We start from the raw sequence: 19156 nt of genomic DNA on the forward strand, positions 1-19156 counted from the left end.
TCTCTCTCACTGTCCTTGCTGGCCAGAATGTTGATGTGAGGGATGGAGCTTGAACAGCAGTCTTGGATCATAAGTTGGAAGCCAAGTGCTGAGGTTGGTAGAGCAACACAGAAACTTTGAGATACTTAACTCTGAAATTCTTTTAAGTGAGAGGGAAAACTTTTTTTCTTTTTTTAAAGCCACTGTTATTTGGGGTTTTAGTTTTATGCTGCTGTATTTAATCTTAACTGATACACATTTCAATTGTTGGCATATTACTCCTGTATTAGAAATTGTAAATGAGAAATTATTTCAACACCTGAAGACCAAGATACAACAGAAGACTCCATAGGCTCAAGATATTGAGACATCCTAGAAAGAGTTTTCTGTAAAGTATATCTATTCCGTGGCATGGCAATATCATTTTCTTGAAAAAGTTTAATGGACAGACATCATTTCTTCCATCACATATATAAACAACTCATGTATAATTCACTCCTCGTTGTGACTTTACCTACAAATTCTACCAAAACTACATTTTTGCAAAGATTTTGGGGGCATCTAGTGCAAGAATGAGCATGATAATTTTCCACAGTGAGATGACGGTTGGTGTCAAAAGCTGCTGGATTTGTAAAGACTTTATCAAACACGTCATGAAAATTGGTAGCTTCTAAAACCCAACCTATGAAGACTGAATTTGCATCTGAAATAATGATGCAGTCAAATTTATCCTTGTTCTTTCTTGTAAAGTTTAAAAGTTCCACCATCCATGGAGTGAAAGGCATTGATATCATTGCTCTTTTCATTTCATCTTCTCTTACACCTTCATCTCCCAAATACTTAAAAACTCTGCCCATAAATTCTGTCCAAAATCCTTTCTCATAAGAATCTTGTAGTTCAATAGGAAGCTTCTTCTCTGGAGCACATTGTACAATCCAGGTGTCACTATTATCATCTATGATTGTATTGTCAAAGTCAAAAACCAACAAAATTTTCATGGTTCCAGAAACAGATTTGGGTTACCCCAATTTAGTATTTCCAAGATAATTAATCTTACTTCAACATGGAGCTCAGGTTAAACAGTCATAACAATCTTCAGTTTTAAACACTAGCCAGTTTCTAACCAACATTACTCTTACTCTATATGCAGGGGGAAAAGTCTTCTGGTTCCAAGCAAAGGAATGGAGACTTCTTAACTCCAGCATTGTTATGATGGATAATATGATAGAAAACCTTCCCCCCGTGAGGAGGTCTGTGGGTCACACACGCCAAGCCCAGGCCTTGCTCTCCCACACACCTGCCAGGTCCATCCCGAAACCAGGGGCAGGGACCTAGTCGGGTGTCCTTCCCTGGGAGGCGCATGTTGGATGCTGATGGGAGTGCCAGGCCGGGCCCGGCCGGGTCCCCAGGGCTCATCACTGACCCAGGCCAGAGATCCACAGGCGTTCTGGCCTCAGCGCGACTCCTGCGGACTCTCCTGTTTTGTATGTAGATTCATTTGTATTATTTTTTAGATTTCACATATAAGTGATATCATATAATATTTGTCTTTAATTTTTCTTTTTTTGTGTGTGGTATGCGGGCCTCTCACTGTTGTGGCCTCTCCCTTTGCGGAGCACAGGCTCCAGACGCACAGGCTCAGCGGCCATGGCTCACGGGCCCAGCCGCTCCGCGGCATGTGGGATCTTCCCGGACCAGGGCACGAACCCGTGTCCCCTGCATCAGCAGGAGGACTCTCAACCACTGCGCCACCAGGGAAGCCCTGTCTTTGATTTATTTTACTTAGTACAATAAGGTCCATCCATATTGCTGCAAATGTCAGTATTTCATTCTTTTTTTACGGCTGAGTAATATTCCGTGTGTGTGTGTGTGTGTGTGTGTGTGTGTGTGTGTGTGTGTGTGTGTATATATATACACACACACACATACACACACACACATATATGTGTGTATATATATACCATATCTTCTTAAACCAATCACCTGTTGATGGGCACTTGGGTTGTTTCCATGTCTTGGGTATTGCAAAGTGCTGCTATGAACATTGTGGTATATATATCTTTTAGAATTAGAGTTTTCATCTTTTCTGGTTATATGCCCAGGAGTGGGATTGCTGGATCAAACAGTAGCTCTATTTTTAGTTTCTTAAGGAACCTCCATACTGTTTTCCATAGTGACTGCTCCAATTTACATTCCCACCAACAGTGTAGGAGGGTTCTGTTTTGAGACAAGTAGGGATATATCATTCTTTTTTGAATAATTTTGGATGCAGCAAATGATGAATAAAGAAAAGGAGCTAACATTCTATTAATTGGCTATTATGCCAGGCTTGTGTCTGTGCTATCTGCTTTACATATGTTAACTCAGTTAATCTTCCCAAATCCTTTGATGTTAGTAATTTAATATTCATTTTATTGTTGGCAACACTAAAACTTGATCGTTTGCCCTAGATTATATATCTGGCAAGGGCCAGACCAGAGATGGAAATCTTATCTTTCCAACTCTAAAGCCCTTACCATTCTTACTGTGCTGACTCACTTTTGCATAATTTAATGAGCTAGCTAATGGGAACAGCCAAGTAGAGCTCTTCTCTCTACCCCACAGTAAAGTCTGGATACTTAGGATGCTCTCACAAGGGAATCATTTTCATATCAAACCGATATGTTTAAGCAATACTGCTTACTCCTGTCTATCAAGACTGCTTTATTCAAGTGTATCCTTCCTAATGTTAGTAAAGTTAGGTAGAGTAGGATACCGCACCAGAGAAAATTTATGTTTTTAATCTCTTTTTCAGTGAGATATATGCCAGAAAACTCAAAATCACTAAATATAGCCCACCTTACTCCACCAGCCCTCAGCCCCAGACATTAAGTGTAGACAACTTATAATAATTGGGCTGCCTCCTTTAGAAAGGTAAATCACCTTTGAGTAAAGAGGGTGCATCTAAGGGGAAGGCTCCTTTAATAAGTAAGGCACCATAAACCCTCAGGGTTCATGTTTGTGATAAGGTTGATAGACTTGTTAGAAAGAAAGAATTTGGGGCTGTTTTGGGATTTCTGATTTCAGATATGTGGTAGAGTGGGATGGTGGGACTAATTACGATATTCATTTAGTGATTTTTCTACCCTTCAACTCTTGTCAAAGAATGCATTCCTCTTAAGGCAGAGTCCTGCAGGAGCAAAGAAAAGAGAATATCGTTAAGAAGCACTGAACATGAAAACTGTCTTTTTTCCATGTTTTAGAAGTAGGCATTTCTTTTAGGTTCTTATCAACACTTGTGATCTGTAATGTGCTGGAGAGAAAAGCACCTTCAATCAGCCAAAGAATTAGAGACAGTTTTAAATGATTTGGAATGTGTTCCAGAATTACAAAAATTTCAGATTATATTCAACAAAATCCACCAGTTAATAAATTGAAAATATTAATTACATAATAAATAAATAGAAAATTTACATGAAAATATACTTATAATATTTGAAAACAGAAAACATAGTACCAAAAATATTGTTTGAAAGATTTAATGAAATTAACAACATTAAATTTTCCAAAAATTTTCTGTAAATATTAGGTTATACAGATGCCTATAAATGAAAGAATAAAAAGTATAAATATTATGTCTTGGTAAAATGAGGTAGGTAAGAAAACAACCTGAGTAGAAAATCCTTTTGAAAGTGCAGTGGTTTTCCATTGTTTCTTTTCAATAGCCAAGGAGTAGGATACTGAACTTTCCTTCTGTGAGGCAGCTGGATTAATTAGGAAAGAAAATGAATTTAGCTGTGTTTGCATCCTGTGTTAGGAGAGCGAGAGGTATTCTGTTACATAAATAGAGGGAGTTATCAGTTAATCCACTGACTCTGTGGAATAAGGGCTTTCTAAATATTCAGGAGTTTTGGTACCTGGTGAATACCTAATTAAGGCATTAAAGAAAAAAAAACCTTTTCAATCTTTTACTCCACAAATACTTTGAATGTCGACCATGCAGAGTTTGTCCCAGACTCTGGTGGTAGAGCACTGCACATTAGATACAGCCTCAGTCTACAGAGACCCCCATTCAGTGGGCAGAGTTAAGACAATGAGCAAAAGAGTAAATAAATATGATTATTTAAGATTGTGGTATTCACTATGAGGTATCCAATACAAGGAATTACGGTGAGGATTGGGTGAGGTTGGAGGGATGACTTTGACATGGGCAGTCAGAGAAGTTGAAAGCAGGACTGAGCCCTCTGTGACATGAAGTAGCAGCTAACTGACAACCTCTAGATGAAGGGAAAAGGAAGAAACTCTTGAGGTGAGGATGAGCTTGCACACTTAGTCAGCCCTACATCTTAGATAAGAAGAAGTACCTTCCATCTTAACGGTTTTTAACAATTGACACAGACGTCACAGACCCTGAGATTTCTGCATTCCATAACTCGTCTTCACTGCTCACACTGTAAGAAGTATTATTTCTAGAATCATTCATTATTGTTTCTGACTTAGAAACAGAGTAAGGCATATTGTGTTATGATTTCTATGTCTTTACATCACCTACAATTTTGGGATCAATGTCCTACTTCTGGCCAAACTACTTTATTCCACTTCTATAGAGAGAATGGATAGTAAAACAAACCTTTGGACATCGATATTTTAACCGAGTAGATTCTGGGAAGAAGAAGGATTTGAGAACCTAAAACAAAGATCAAAATATCTGGGTAGTTGATACTTTCCCTTGAGAAAGACCTCTTAGAAATATTTTATATCTGCTGTATTACAGCTTCCCACATACTGGAGGAATTGATTGCTGTGAACTATTGTGTCTCTACCACAAGGCAAGCTGAGACCTTGTGATGGGCTGGTGGGGAGGAAGCAGCAGCAGCATATGGGCTGGGAGGAATTTTCAGTGCTTTGTGTTTGTCCCTTGCCCAGGCATAGTGGAGGGTAGTTAGCAATCCAAATCAGTGTTCAAGAGTCTGAAAAACCTCATGGTGGTTCTGGACTCATAGCATCTAGGCAAGTTGATCTGGTGGGTGGGGCATTGCCCCAGGAATTTTTAGTAGTGACAAGGATCAGCTGAGTTATTTCTAACATCACAGGAAGGTGATTTTGCAGATAGAAAGGACTATTTATTAAGCAAATTTTAATTTAATATTCAAATTATTAATGTTATAAAATTCAAAACCTAGGTAGAAATCCTTTAAGTGTGCATATATTTCTTAACTTCTTTTAATATATATAGCAACTTTTGAGTGGAACATTTCTTCTTCTTTGAGAATTCCAGTGGAAGTCTTGAAGTGGAAAGCAATAGAGATGTGCTATAGTCGTCTATGTGGGACTTACTAAAAAGAGAGCAAAAACTGGTCTGGGACTTTTGTCCACACTGTCACTTTCCATCAGTTAAGGTAGGAAAATAAATTATGGAAAGATAGAATGGAGGAAATTCCTATGGGTAAAGAGGCTTTAGAATTTCCTTCTCTCTCTTATTTAACTGGTCCAAGTGACGGGAGCTCAAAGAGTCTACTTGTAGAGGTCAAGAGTGTCTGCAAGGAGGGGACACTGGCATCTTAACCCCTGGTTGGAAGTTTGCTGAACGCAGAGAATCCACTGTGTGGTTTGTGGTAAAAGAGGTCTCTGGAGAACATGACATGTGTGGCTAGCAGCCTGGAGGAATTCTGCAGGATGGAGGTGAGCTTATGATGACAGAGCAAGGAGAGAGCAGACACAGGAAAAAGCCCATACTCCCACAGTCTAGCAAGGCAAGGATGCATATGATTCCCTACGCAGAATGAATGTTTAGGAAACAGATATGGCTGAAGCCAAATTGAACGATTTTCTGCGTGAAAAGTGCCTGTGGAGCACTGCAAGAATCCTGCCCTTGTGCTGAGGTTGAAAGTAATTCACGTCACCACTTGATATTTTTCAGATATAGTCTCTTTATTGACTGAATTTTCCATCCTCCCCATCCCAAATAACTATACAACTCTGTGGTCATCTTCTTGACAGGAATCAAAAGGGAGACCTGTAATATAGTTTCGGGTGCCCTATAGTTTGATGCAGACTTTTAATCCAGCAGCTGATGGAGAGAGGCCAACCCACACAGGGAGAGACACAGGAATAGAAGAGTGAATATGAGGCTCTGGTCTTCAAGTTACGGTCTTCAAGACTTTTTTCCCAGCCTGATTCCAATGTTCTGCTCTCAGAATATTCTTTTCTAATTGTAGATTTTTTGGGGGGGTTGGGCTAGCAAAGATTTTGCTAGTTGTTCCTTTATAGTAGATTTATGTTGCTTATCAAGAGCTATATCAACTATTTTTCAGTTTAGTGATTAAAAAAATGTGATTGCTGGAATATGTCATCATCTCTTTGGGTACAGCCTGCAAACAAACATTGCTGGGTTCTGATTGGCTAGAAGTAGAGTGTGATTCACTTGTTTTGTATATCCTATCAGTGATGAAAATCCTAGGTCTGTAAGCTGAGGTGACCACTGTGACATAAAATAATTTTGCTTTATATTTTAATAGCACATAAACATTTTTTATTTAAAAAAATCTGATAATAGCCACTTCAGCAGATTCTGCCCTAAAAAATCACTTCCTCTAGAAAAGACTAAATATGTATACCTGTATATTGTATAGTTTATGGAAATCACAGCTATGTGAATAAATATGGATCGTTTCAAATGCAATAGAGTACTTTACATTCTTATGTTAAATTTGAAAGTGGGGAATGGGAGCTGCAAGCATTCATCAGAGCCTGTCATGGTCCTATGCAAGAGTCCCTTAAAGTATACCTATTTTTAGGACATTAAGGGAGAAATCTGGGTGGTTAATAGGTTGGTGGAAATAAGATTGGCCAATAAGTTACTTCTTGTTGGTAGGTACCAAGAGAAACTTTACTGACTTAGAAAACCAGACCAGTTCTACACTCTGCACACTGATTGGTCCAGGCCTTGTTATATATTGCCAAGTATAGCTTGGGATTGGGACAGAGTCTGGACCCAGATGGCTTATGTGATGAAATTCCTCCGTGCTGCAGACAACAAGGATTGAGAAAAGAGAGGAACTATTAAACGTAAAAAAGAATTGTAGCAAGCAGCAAGCATATAGAATTAGTGAGCGAGCAAGTGACAAAGAAGATAGAATTATAAAAGCAAATAGAATTGTAAGACTGTAGCTTGAATCATTGTTCACTTTATCAGTATGAGAGGATTGGTGCCTTTTTCCAGGATAAAGGAGGGAAGTGAGAAGTTCCTCAACTGGGGACAATAGCTCAGTTTTCATAGAATTAAAAAATTTTTAAGTTTTTCATGAAGAAATATTTGTGGCATGGAATCTCTGTTTTGTTTAAGGCTTTGTGATTTTCTTACACTTAAAGCCATTGTATTAATCTGGAATGTATTCAACTGCAAAATGCAGAAGAGCTAATTAGCTCTAGATGAAAAACCTAAAGGAATATTTGCCAAGCATAATGAGTAGTTTGGCATTAAGAGTGCAGGGTAGGAGGGTTTAATAATGACCTTGGGGACCTAGTCTTCTCTCATGTCTCTACTCCACCACACTTCGTTTGTTGGCATTTATGCCTATGCATGTTGCTTCATGGGCATTGGAAGCTGCCACATCTCCAGGCTTCATGACTGCATTCCAGACTGAAGAACAGGCCTTTATAATTGTCAGGCAAAGGAGAAGGGTATTGAAAGTGCAGGTTGCATTAGCCAATCTTTAATGTTGACTCATAGCCATTCTAAGGATAACTCTTATATAAGCAATTATTAGATAACACAATATGTTCTAAATTATTAATATTTCTCATCTCCCAAATATAGTAATATGAGAGCTGGTGGTTTTAGATCTTACTTGCTTTTAGCCTAATTTATCTTATATTCAGCCCAGTTTTTGCTATAGCAGTTAAATTCTACTTTGCATGCCAACTCCAGTCAGTTGGACGGGCTGCCAAGACTGCCATGTAAAAATGGATTCGGAGGTTGCCCTGAGCCCTGGCAGGAAAGTAGGCCTTGATATTTGCCATGAGGGAAAGTGTTTGCCCATGGGCTAAGTGTCTGTCCTTCCTTTTCTGTAACAGCTCTTATATTACAGAAAGGAAGGCCAAGCACACAGTCAATTAAACATGTTTCTTTAAGATTAGGAAATTTAACTAGTCTTTGGGATATTATCATAACTAGTATATTCTGACTAAGTAATGTGCAAATGAGTGAAACCTGCCATGTTACTTATGTCGAAGTTTACACTTTCATTCTCATAACTGGTTATCAGGTGAAACAAAGCTTTATGCCCAGAACAGCAGCTTTCAGTTTCTCTACCCAGAGATAGTTCTGCTCAAGATTATCTGTTCATCTAAATGAACATTCATATTCCCTTGTATTAATCTACCTGGGCTACCATAACAAAATATCATAGACTGCATGGTTTAAACAACAGAAATTAATTTTCTCATACTCCTGGAGGCTGGAAAGTCTAGGATCAAGATGCTGGCAGGGTTTCACTCTGAGGCCTCCTCTCTTGTCTTGCAGGCAGCATCCATCTTGCTGTGTGCACGTGCAGAGACAGAGTGAGAGCAAAATTTCTTGTGTCTCTTCTTATAAGGACACTAATCCTACGGTATCAGAGATCCACCCTTATGACCTCATTTAACCTTAATTGCCTCCTTAAAGGCCCTATCTTTAAATAGTCACATTAGGGATTAGGGCTTCAACATATGAATTTTCAGGGCTACAGTTCAGTCCATAGCATCCCTATAAGATATAATTACAGGGAAGTTACAATCCTAAAACAGAAACTGTATTTTTTTGTTCTAGGTTTAATAAAATATTTTTGTATTAAACTGTATCGTAAGTCCTGGTATCCTCTATCCAGAGAATGTTCGAGGTCTTTAGAAGGTTTTGTGAAGAAGCATAAAAAGCAACCCAAATACACTTTTCATCAGAGTCCTATTTTTGACCATAATTATTCCTGAGAGGTCACGAAGAATGATAAATATCAGCAGTCCAAAGTTTAAGTTCTTTTCTTCCACATAAACTTTAGTCAATTTTATGATTTTCAACTCTTTTTTTTTTTTTTTGCGGTACCTGGACCTCTCACCGTTGTGGCCTCTCCCGTTGCGGAGCACAGGCTCTGGGCGCGCAGGCTCAGCGGCCACGGCTCATGGGCCCAGCCGCTCTGCGGCACGTGGGATCCTCCCGGACTGGGGCACGAACCCGTGTCCCCTGCACCGGTAGGTGGACTCTCAGCCACTGTGCCACCAGGGAAGCCCTTAACTCTTGTTTGAATTAGATATCAGAGAATATTGAAAAATTCCCTCTTTTTTTTTCTTTCATGGGAGATGACTCAAGTAATAGGGCTTGCCAAGTGTGTATCTGCTCTTGATCAAGGAGACAATTCTGAGCTATTTAATATAATAATTAAAACAGGATATAAGCAAGGCACGTTGATAAACTGATCATTGTGATTTAATAGAAAAAATATGGAACTAGTAATTTAGGAGAAAAAAAAGTTTAACTTCTGATTGTCTCTAGTCTCCTGGGATAAATCCTAAGAAAGGAATGCCCAGTACAAAACTGGCAAGATCCTTGGATTGGAAGGCAGAAGATCTGAGTTTGAATATATCACCACTTCACTTTTCTGAGTCTCAATTTCTTTGTGAAATGGGACAACCGATTTCTGTCTAAAAGTATGAGTGTATGAGTATGTATATATTTAGAACTGGGTCAACCATATTATTTGTATGAAATAAATTTATATGAGATGTTAAGTCCTGTATGGGCAGGTATGTGTTGATCTAATAATTGTGCTCCAACACACTTTTGATTTTTGATTAAATACACACTAAAGAATGTTTGCTGAATGAATGAATGTGTCATAGACAAGTGACTTATCACCTTGTTGTTTTTCCTCCAATATTCAGAGTTTGCCCTAAGTGATCTCTCAGCTCTTTTTGTTTATAATAATTTGATTCACAATTCTTATGAGTTGTCTGAGGGATCAGCAGTGAAAAATCTCATCTTAAGCAAGGCAAGGTTTGTGCCAATGGATAAGCCACTAACACTCCAAGAACATGGGCAACAATTTTCTCTTTTTTGATTTCTTCTGTCAAAATTACAGAATTAGTGCATATTTGTTGAAAGTGTGAACAAAGCCAGTCCTGTATAAAAATTTTAAGTACAAAAGAAAGTCTTTCTTTCCCCCCGTTTTACTCTCCTTCATATCCTATTTTCTAGGACAAAAGTTTGATGCATATTTTTTCATCTCTTTCTCTCTCTCATTGTTTCTCTCTTATATTCAGATGAAGGGATAGATGGATAGAATATTTTTTAATGAACTATACCAGTCAATAGGTGTATTTATAATTTATAAAGAGAGTAACAGAGAGAAAGTCCCCCAAGGATGACTCTTCAGTGTACAACTTGTTATACTATGAAACCAAAGGGTGTTTGGGGCTGGGCCTGGTGAATCAGTGTTTGCCCAGAAGGGCTCATCCTGGCACCCTATAATTATATCTCATAGATGGCAACATTGTCTACATCCATCCTGAGCTGGCTTGATGATAAGCAGTCCAGTTGACGTTGCTTCCTCCTTTTTAAACCCAAATCTGACATTAAATAATAAAATAGTTCAATAAAATTGTTCAGTAAGATGGGTTGGATACTCCCTGGATTCGGCATTGGGCATAGTTACTAAACAGAGCTGAGATCTGGAAATGTAGACTTAAATCAATGAAAAAAATCCAGCCTGTTTCATTATTTTAACACATTTTGCTTTTTTGTAGAGGTCAGTTTCCTGCTTTTGAAACTATAGTTACAGTTCGCTTAAATCTTATCACTTTTATAGGTTTATGTCCCAACATTATCAGAAGCTGGGGATGGCTAAGGTTTTAGAGTTTTTAATATGAAATTTTGTGCCTCCTCCTTCTGTTTCTCTTTGCTTTTTGTCATAGGGGCCTTAGAACTTTGCTTCTGATGATTGAGATTAGAAATGGAGACCTGGGACATGGCTATACATCCTGCACATTCCTCAAAGCTTCACTTGTAAACATCTTTAATCATCATTTGTATATACTTTAATCATGTTCTAAAAATTCTAAAATTTTGAGATTTGAAATCCTCCACAATATTTTTTAAAAATTTTATTTATTTATTTATGGCTGTGTTGGGTCTTCGTTGCTGTACACGGGCTTTCTCTAGTTGCAGTGATGGGGGGGTTACTCCTCGTCGCGGTGCATGGGCTTCTTATTGCGGTGGCCTCTCTTGTTGCGGAGCACGGGCTCTAGGCGTGCGGGCTTCAGTAGTTGTGGCATGTGGGCTCAGTAGTTGTGGTTCATGGGCTTAGTTGCTCTGTGGCATATGGGATCTTCCCGGACCAGGGCTCGAACCTGTGTCCCCTATGTTGGCAGGCAGATTCTTAACCACTGTGCCACCAGGGAAGCCCCACAATATTGTCTGCATCTGGTTGTGGCACAAAATTTCCTAAGTTCTGATTTTATTTCTAAACTCATCACTGTGGATCCACATTGCTTATTTCTATCAGAATTTTTGCCAGTTTCTCTAGAAAGCTGAAACAGGGTAATTCTTTGCAGGGGTAGACAAAGGGTAAATGGAGACTGGTTCATGACATACTTACCCAGGTTATCCTGTGTAGAAGTCTGCAACCTCAACGTGGCTTGTGCATCCAGTTCCCATAACATCAGTTCATTCCGAGGACCTTCCTTGGTCCAAGGATTGTGTGATATAAAAGCACTTCAGCTTCTGTAGAAAAGAAAGTCAATGAGTGATATACTCTTAAGAAGCTCTGTTTTGGAAAAGGAGTAGCAAATAAGGAAAAGGAAGAACTGAATTGATCCACATAGATAGAGACAATCTGTATCCAGTTTTGGAAAAGACAGTAGTGATATTCAGCCGGTATGTACCATAATGAGATTTCCAATATTGAAATAGTTCCCTGCCTGAAGGACATTTCCCTATGGCTTTGCCTCTGGTAATTACATCTGTCTGGGCAGGAAGAGGTCCTGGGGCAAAGACAGCACCTGGCTGGTGCTAGACAAAGGGAAGAGACATTAAATCCGTCATTAAGATATTTGACTATTTTCTTCTTGAAAGGGGAAAAACATTCCAGCACCTAAGCTGAGAGGACTGGGACAAGAGGATGTAAAGAAAGAGTAAGAGAAAATCCCAGAGACTGAGAGAAGGGGCAGGACAAATTGCTACTGATATATATATATATCAGGGTTGCAGAGGCTTCTCTGTGCTGGGAGCAGTGTGGAAATTATGCTTTGTGCATTAAAATGCTCTGGAACATGCAGCCCAAGCTCCCTCTGCAGTATCTGTCCTTGTTAGATAAGTTGCAAGCATTGACCACAACCAAATCTGTTCTAAAATTTTGTTGTCCAACAACAATACTCGTTGGGTAGCTACAACATTTCTCAACCAGTGCTTAATAATTGGTAGCAGATTGTCAAGTTAAACACACCATAATCTGCTGCCTCAAAAAGCAAAAAAGGCAGCTGAGACAAACCGCAGGATACCTGCCAAGATGACTGGTGCAGCGCCTCAACCAGGTGGGCTGGCATTCAAGCAAAACCACTTATGGGAGACTCAGAGCTCTTCACTCCGTGGTCTTGCTACTGTCTTCTTCCTGCAACTTACCTGCATCTTCTGGGTCACTTCTCAGTATCAAGGGTCCCTGCACAACATTCACCTGTGCATTCATTCAACCAACATTTACTTCTATCAGATGTCAGCTACTAGACAATGGTGAGGGATGGGTGATGCTGGGAAGTTCACTCTGATTTGCTCTTCACTGGTGAAAATGCCTGAATGATGGAGATGGTTTTGGTGCCAAGCCAAGCTGGGTTTGAATACTTTCTCCAGTGTTTAGTAGCCCTGATATTTACTAATCCTCAGGCACATTAACCTCTCCGAGTCTCAATTTCTTCATTTGTAAAATGAGGGCAATTGTACTTGGCCCATCTTGTATGGTTACTATAAGAAAAACGTGACATGTATAAAGGTCTGGGAGAGAGACTGATTCATAGCTGTGACACCATAGAAGTTTATTTCAATTGCTGCTGTCTTCTAATCAATACAAGGGTCCACATCTGGATATTAAATGGCATGAAGGATAGATTCATCAACTTTAAAGTTATTTGTTTTGCCCAGAGAGTTCAAAGACTTGAAGTAATTTTTGTAACTCCTGTGAGATCTCAATTACTGTGCCATTTGAACAAATTTCTATGGAGTTGGAGGTGGCTGGCAAACATGGAAGTGAAGCAAAGAAGAGTCAATAGCCTGGGCATTTTGCCAGAGAGAGACAGAGCAAGAGAGAAAGTGTCTTCTAGACTTTGCCTTTCTTCCTCGGTGTTATTTAATCATTGTAGCTTACTGGAGTTCTCCAGTAGGCATTTATTATTGATATTAGGGCTGTTCTTTTTACTTTGCCATTCCTAGTGACACAGAACAGCTGGAAATCTGATCATAATATGCCGTTTTAAGTTCACTTAATGTTCCCTATTTCCTAGGACCCATAAATAAAGAATCAGCGTGTATGGAGGTTTACTTCAGAGCCTCGTCTGTCTTCTGCGTCTTTAAGTATATAAAAGCTGAACTGCAGAGTATGCATTATTCTGCAGTCTTTGGCCAGTAAGCCAAAGATAATGAAGAGATTCTCCTTGAATCTAAGACCTCTCTTAGTTTTGGCTGGGTAGGGATAGAGATTTTAATCACTGTGTTGTTGACCCTTAAGTGCCACATCTTCACATGGATGAAGACAAAGCTTGTAGAAGGTACCAGTAACAACTGTCCACAGTCCTATTCCTTTGTGTGTGTGTGTAAAAATCCTGTGTTTGAGAAGGCCCTACCATATCAGAACCATATTTTTTAAAGAGAATTTTACATTTACTAGGGTTTGAGTCCCTATAAGCCAAGAGGCAGAGCCACATCCCATTTGATTCCCTTGCCATTTTCTAGCACATTTAACATAGTACTTCAGAAGGAGCTTTCAAAAACAATAAACATTAGTCTATAATGGGCATTACATTGTTACTGACATTTCAGCCATATCCTGAGGAAAATACTTTATTACCCAATGTTACTGGAGTTGCTAGCACAGCTACTTGTTCCATTCTTTCAAGTGTTTTCCTCGTTTGGATATCCCATTGATTTGACACTCTTTCTTAGCTCTTTGCTAGTTGACTGCTCCAGTCTTTACGCTCCTTCTAAAGAACATTCTAGAATTTATCCAGTAAAATGTCTCTTTTCCTCTTTAGCATAAACACCACTTTTACCTTCCCTTTCTGAAATTAAAGTAGGTGTTTCTGAAATTAAAGTAGGTGGAAATTTCTGCAAGGTTTTTTTTTTCTTTCTATAGAGTTTCTCCTCTGGGGTTCTAGTGTGCTTTCACTATCCTACACTAACATCAGCTGGTGGCGGGAGTGGAGGGGGGCTTTTAAAAATAAAACCTTCACATGGGCCTCACCTAAGACCAACTGAATAAGAAGTTTTCTGTAAGAGGCTTTCCAGGCGCACTTAACAATGAGCCAGAGTTGGCAACAAGTGGGTTGCGCTTTCATTTTTTAATTTAACAATTATTTATGAAGACCTTACAATGTGTTATCAATATGTCTAACTCCAATTTTCCAATGAAAGTGACCACTACATTTTTGGGCCAAACTACAAATCTCTGATGTGATCTCTCACACTGCCAACTGTGAACAAGCATCTCTGTTCTCTCTGCAGAGCTCTGTGCTTTAGCCGCTGCTCTCCTTTAGGTTTTGCCCGCCCTCACCACCCACTCTCAGCTGTCCCTCATCATGACCAAGGTAGGGGATATGTGAATATGCACATTTGTCCTCACGCAGGGTTGCAGAATTGCAAGTAAAGAAAACCTAATCAGAGTAGATAAAGCAATATTGACAAATCAAAGAAAACTTTATGGAAACCAAAATAAGGAAGCATTGTTGGGCCTTAACAGGGCTCTGGAATCAGAAACTGGAGAATTGGGAGCCAACTCACTCCCCTGTGTTTCCCTGCATATCTTGTCTTTTCTGCCACTGCTGTTTACATTTTCTTGGTCTTGGCAAGTCTCACCCAGATGCTGTTGCCCTGGCCCCAATCCCAAGTATTCAGTTTTTCTGGTTTAAATTCTCAGTAGTCAGTGACAGTTTTTTCTATTTTCCAATTCTAAATTCCAGAAAGAGAAGTGTGTTTTGTTTGTATGTCTATAGCTAATCCCTTTAGCTATAACCGGGAAGAATGGGCTCCTGGGGTCTGTTTCGTCCTTACTAGTGGCTTATGAGAACAAATTTTCTAAGGAGTGAAAACTGGAAGGAAAAGATTGTCATTTCTAGTAAAATTTTACACACACACAAACACATACACACCCCATGTGTACATACACAACATCCATTCATAAAAAAATGATATATAGGTTAGAAAACTGAGGTTGAGAATCCAGCATGGCACAGAAGAAGCAGGTGACAGGACAGAGACACAGACTCTTGAACTAACTTTGCCACTAATCGCTGGTATCATTTCAGACCTCTTCCCTAACTAGTTGCCTTACTGTCTCTGAATTTCATTTTTCTCATCTGTAAATGAGATGATCCAAGGGGCTGCATGAGTGGTTGGTTATACATTTCCATAGCACCTGACATTAAAAAAAACAGCTTAATGACCTCCATATCCACTTTCCTCCCTACCCTAAACCAGTGGTTCTTAAACATTTTTGTTGAAGAACAAAACTCATAAATCTTAACGTTTTTTTAAACTGGGGACCCCAACGAGCTATTGTTCATATGGGTCATATCTAATGATGTTGATTGTATTGGCAAACAGAACTGAGAAATTAAAAAAGTAATATTTATAAATTCACTGAAGAGGCACAATGACATACATATTATGTATTAGCATAAGTAACAATTTTATGAGCACTAACTATAATTAAACAATATCTCTTTATTACACAGGCGGATTTTCTGGAGGCAGCAAAATTAAATGCCTATATGCAATTTGATATCTTTTTCTGCATTTACCCTTTTTTATATTTTTATATTTAACATCTTATTAATTTTTTCTAACAACTTTATTGGAGTATCATTGCTTTACAATGGTGTGTTAGTTTATGCTTTATAACAAAGTGAATCAGCTATACATATATCCCCATATCTCCTCCCTCTTGCATCTCCCTCCCACCCTACCTATCCCACCCCTCTAGCTGGTCACAAAGCACCGAGCTGTTCTCCTGTGCTATGCGGCTGCTTCCCACTAGCTATCTATTTTACATTTGGTAGTGTATATATGTCCATGCCACTCTCTCACTTCGTCCCAGCTTACCCTTCCCCCTCCCCGTGTCCTCAAGTCCATTCTCTACGTCTGTGTCTTTATTCCTGTCCTGCCCTTAGGTTCTTCAGAACCACTTTTTTTTTTCATAGTCCATATATATGTGTTAGCATACAGTATTTGTTTTCCTCTTTCTGACTTTACTTCACTCTGTAAGACAGACTCTATGTCCATCCACCTCACTACAAATAATTCAAGTTCATTGCTTTTTATGACTGAGTAATATTCCATTGTATACATGTGCCACATCTTCTTTATCCATTCATCTGTTGATGGACACTTAGGTTGTTTCCATGTCCTGGCTATTGTAAACACAGCTGCAATGAACATTGTGGTAAATGAATCTTTGTGAATTATGGTTTTCTCAGGGTGTATGCCCAGTAGTGGGATTGCTGGGTCATATGGTAGCTCTATTTTTAGTTTTTTAAGGAACCTCCTTACTGCTCACCATAGTGGCTGTATCAATTTACATTCCCGCCAACAGTGCAAGAGGCTTCCCTTTTTCCACACCCTCTCCAGCATTTATTGTTTGTTGATTTTTTGTTGATGGCCATTCTGACTGGTGTGAGGTGATACCTCATTGTAGTTTGATTTGCATTTCTCTAATGATTAGTGATGTGGAGCATCCTTTCATGTGTTTGTTGGCAATCTGTATATCTTCTTTGGAGAAATGTCTATTTAGGTCTTCTGCCCGTTTTTAGACTGGGTTGTTTGTTTTTTTGATATTGAGTCACAGGAGCTGCTTGTAAATTTTGGAGGTTAATCCTTTGTCAGTTGCTTCATTTGCAAATATTTTCTCCCATTCTCTGCGTTGTCTTTTCAGCTTCTTTATGGTTTCCTTTGCTGTGCAGAAGCTTTTAAGTTTCATTAGGTCCCATTTGTTTATTTTTATTTTCATTTCTCTACGAGTTGGGTCCAAAAGGATCTTGCTGTGATTTATGTCATAGAGTGTTCTGCCTATGTTTTCCTCTAAGAGTTTGATAGTGTCTGGCCTTACATTTAGGTCTTTGATCCATTTTGAGTTTAATTTTGTGTATGGTGTTAGGGAGTGCTCTAATTTCATTTTTTTTTACATGTAGCTGTAAAGTTTTTCCAGCACCACTTATTGAAGAGGGTGTCTTTTCATCATTGTATATTCTTGCCTCCTTTATCAAAAATAAGGTGACCATATGTGCATAGGTTTATCTCTGGGCTTTCTCTCCTGTTCCATTGATCTACATTTCTGTTTTTGTGCCAGTACCATACTGTCTTGATTACTATAGCTTTGTAGTATAGTCTGAAGTGCAGGCGTCTGATTCCTCCAGCTCCGTTTTTCTTTCTCAAGATTGCTTTGGCTGTTCAGGGTCTTTTTTGTTTCCATAGAAATTGTGAAGTTTTTTGTTCTAGCTCTGTGAAAAATGCCATTGATAATTTGATAGGGATTGCATTGAATCTGTAGATTGCTTTGGGTAGTAGAGTCATTTTCACAATGTTGATTCTTCCAGTCCAAGAACATGGTATATCTCTCCATCTGTTTGTATCATCTTTAATTTCTTTCAACAGTGTTTTATAGTTTTCTCCTTAAAGGCCTTTTGTCTCCTTAGGTAGGTTTATTCCTAGGTATTTTATTTTTTTGTTGCAGTGGTAAATGGGAGTGTTTCCTTAATTTCTCTTTCAGATTTTTCATCATTAGTGTATAGGAATGCAAGAGATTTCTGTGCATTAATTTTGTATCCTGCTACTTTATCAAATTCGTTTATTAGCTCTAGTAGCTTTCTGGTTGCATCTTTAGGATTCTCTATATGTAGTATCATGTCATCTGCAAACAGTGACAGTTTTACTTCTTCTTTTTTGATTTGGATTCCTTTTATTTCTTTTTCTTCTCTGATTGCTGTGGCTAAGACTTTCAAAACTCTGTTGGATAATAGTGGTGAGAGTGGACAGCCTTGTCTTGTTCCTGATCTTAGTGGAAATGACTTCAGTTTTTCACCATTGAGAACAATTTTGGCTGTGGGTTTGTCATATATCGTCTTTATTACATTGAGGTACGTTCCCTCTATGCCCACAGTCTGAAGGGTTTTTATCATAAATGGGTGTTGAATTTTGTTGAAAGCTTTCTCTGCATCTATTGAGATGATCATATGGTTTTTCTCTTTCAGTTTGTTAATATGGTGTATCACATTGATTGATTTATGTATATTGAAGAATATTTGCATTCCTGGGATAAACCCCACTTGATCATGGTGTATGATCCTTTTAATGTGCTGTTGGATTCTGTTTGCTAGTATTCTGTTGGCGATTTTTGCATCTGTGTTCATCAATGATATTGACCTGTAGTTTTCTTTCTTTGTGACAGCTTTGTCTGGTTTTGGTATCAGGGTGATGGTGGCCTCGTAGAATGAGTTGGGGAGTGTTCCTCCTTCTGTTATATTTTGGAAGAGTTTGAGAAGGATAGGTGTTAGCTCTTCTCTAAATGTTTTTAGAATTTGCCTGTGAAGCCTTCTGGTCCTAGGCTTTTGTTTGTTGGAAGATTTTTAATCACAGTCTCAATTTCAGTGCTTGTGATTGGTCTGTTTATATATTCTATTTCTTCCTGGTTCAGTCTCAGAAGGTTGTGTTTTTCCAAGAACTTGTCCATTTCTTCCAGGTTGTCCATTATATTGGCATATAGTTGCTTGGAGTAGTCTCTCATTATCCTTTGTATTTCTGCACTGTCAGTTGTTACTTCTCCTTTTTCATTTCTAATTCTATTGATTTGCGTCTTCTCCCTTTTTTTTTGATGAGTCTGGCTAATGGTTTATCAATTTTGTTTATATTCACAAAGATACAGCTTTTAGTTTTAGTGATCTTTGCTACTGTTTCTTTCATTTCTTTTTCATT

General features: G+C 38.7%; 1 pseudogene across 1 annotated transcript; it reads right to left on the reverse strand.

Annotated features, from left to right (window-relative positions):
• Positions 1-254: 254 nt before the first annotated feature.
• LOC309824892 (pyridoxal phosphate phosphatase PHOSPHO2-like) lies at positions 255-997 on the reverse strand (annotated as a pseudogene). The gene has a single exon. The product of its transcript is annotated as a pyridoxal phosphate phosphatase PHOSPHO2-like (transcript).
• Positions 998-19156: the final 18159 nt, after the last annotated feature.

This window comes from Grampus griseus (genome assembly GCF_964374135.1).
Source record: "Grampus griseus genome assembly, chromosome: 7".
NCBI lineage: Eukaryota > Metazoa > Chordata > Mammalia > Artiodactyla > Delphinidae > Grampus > Grampus griseus.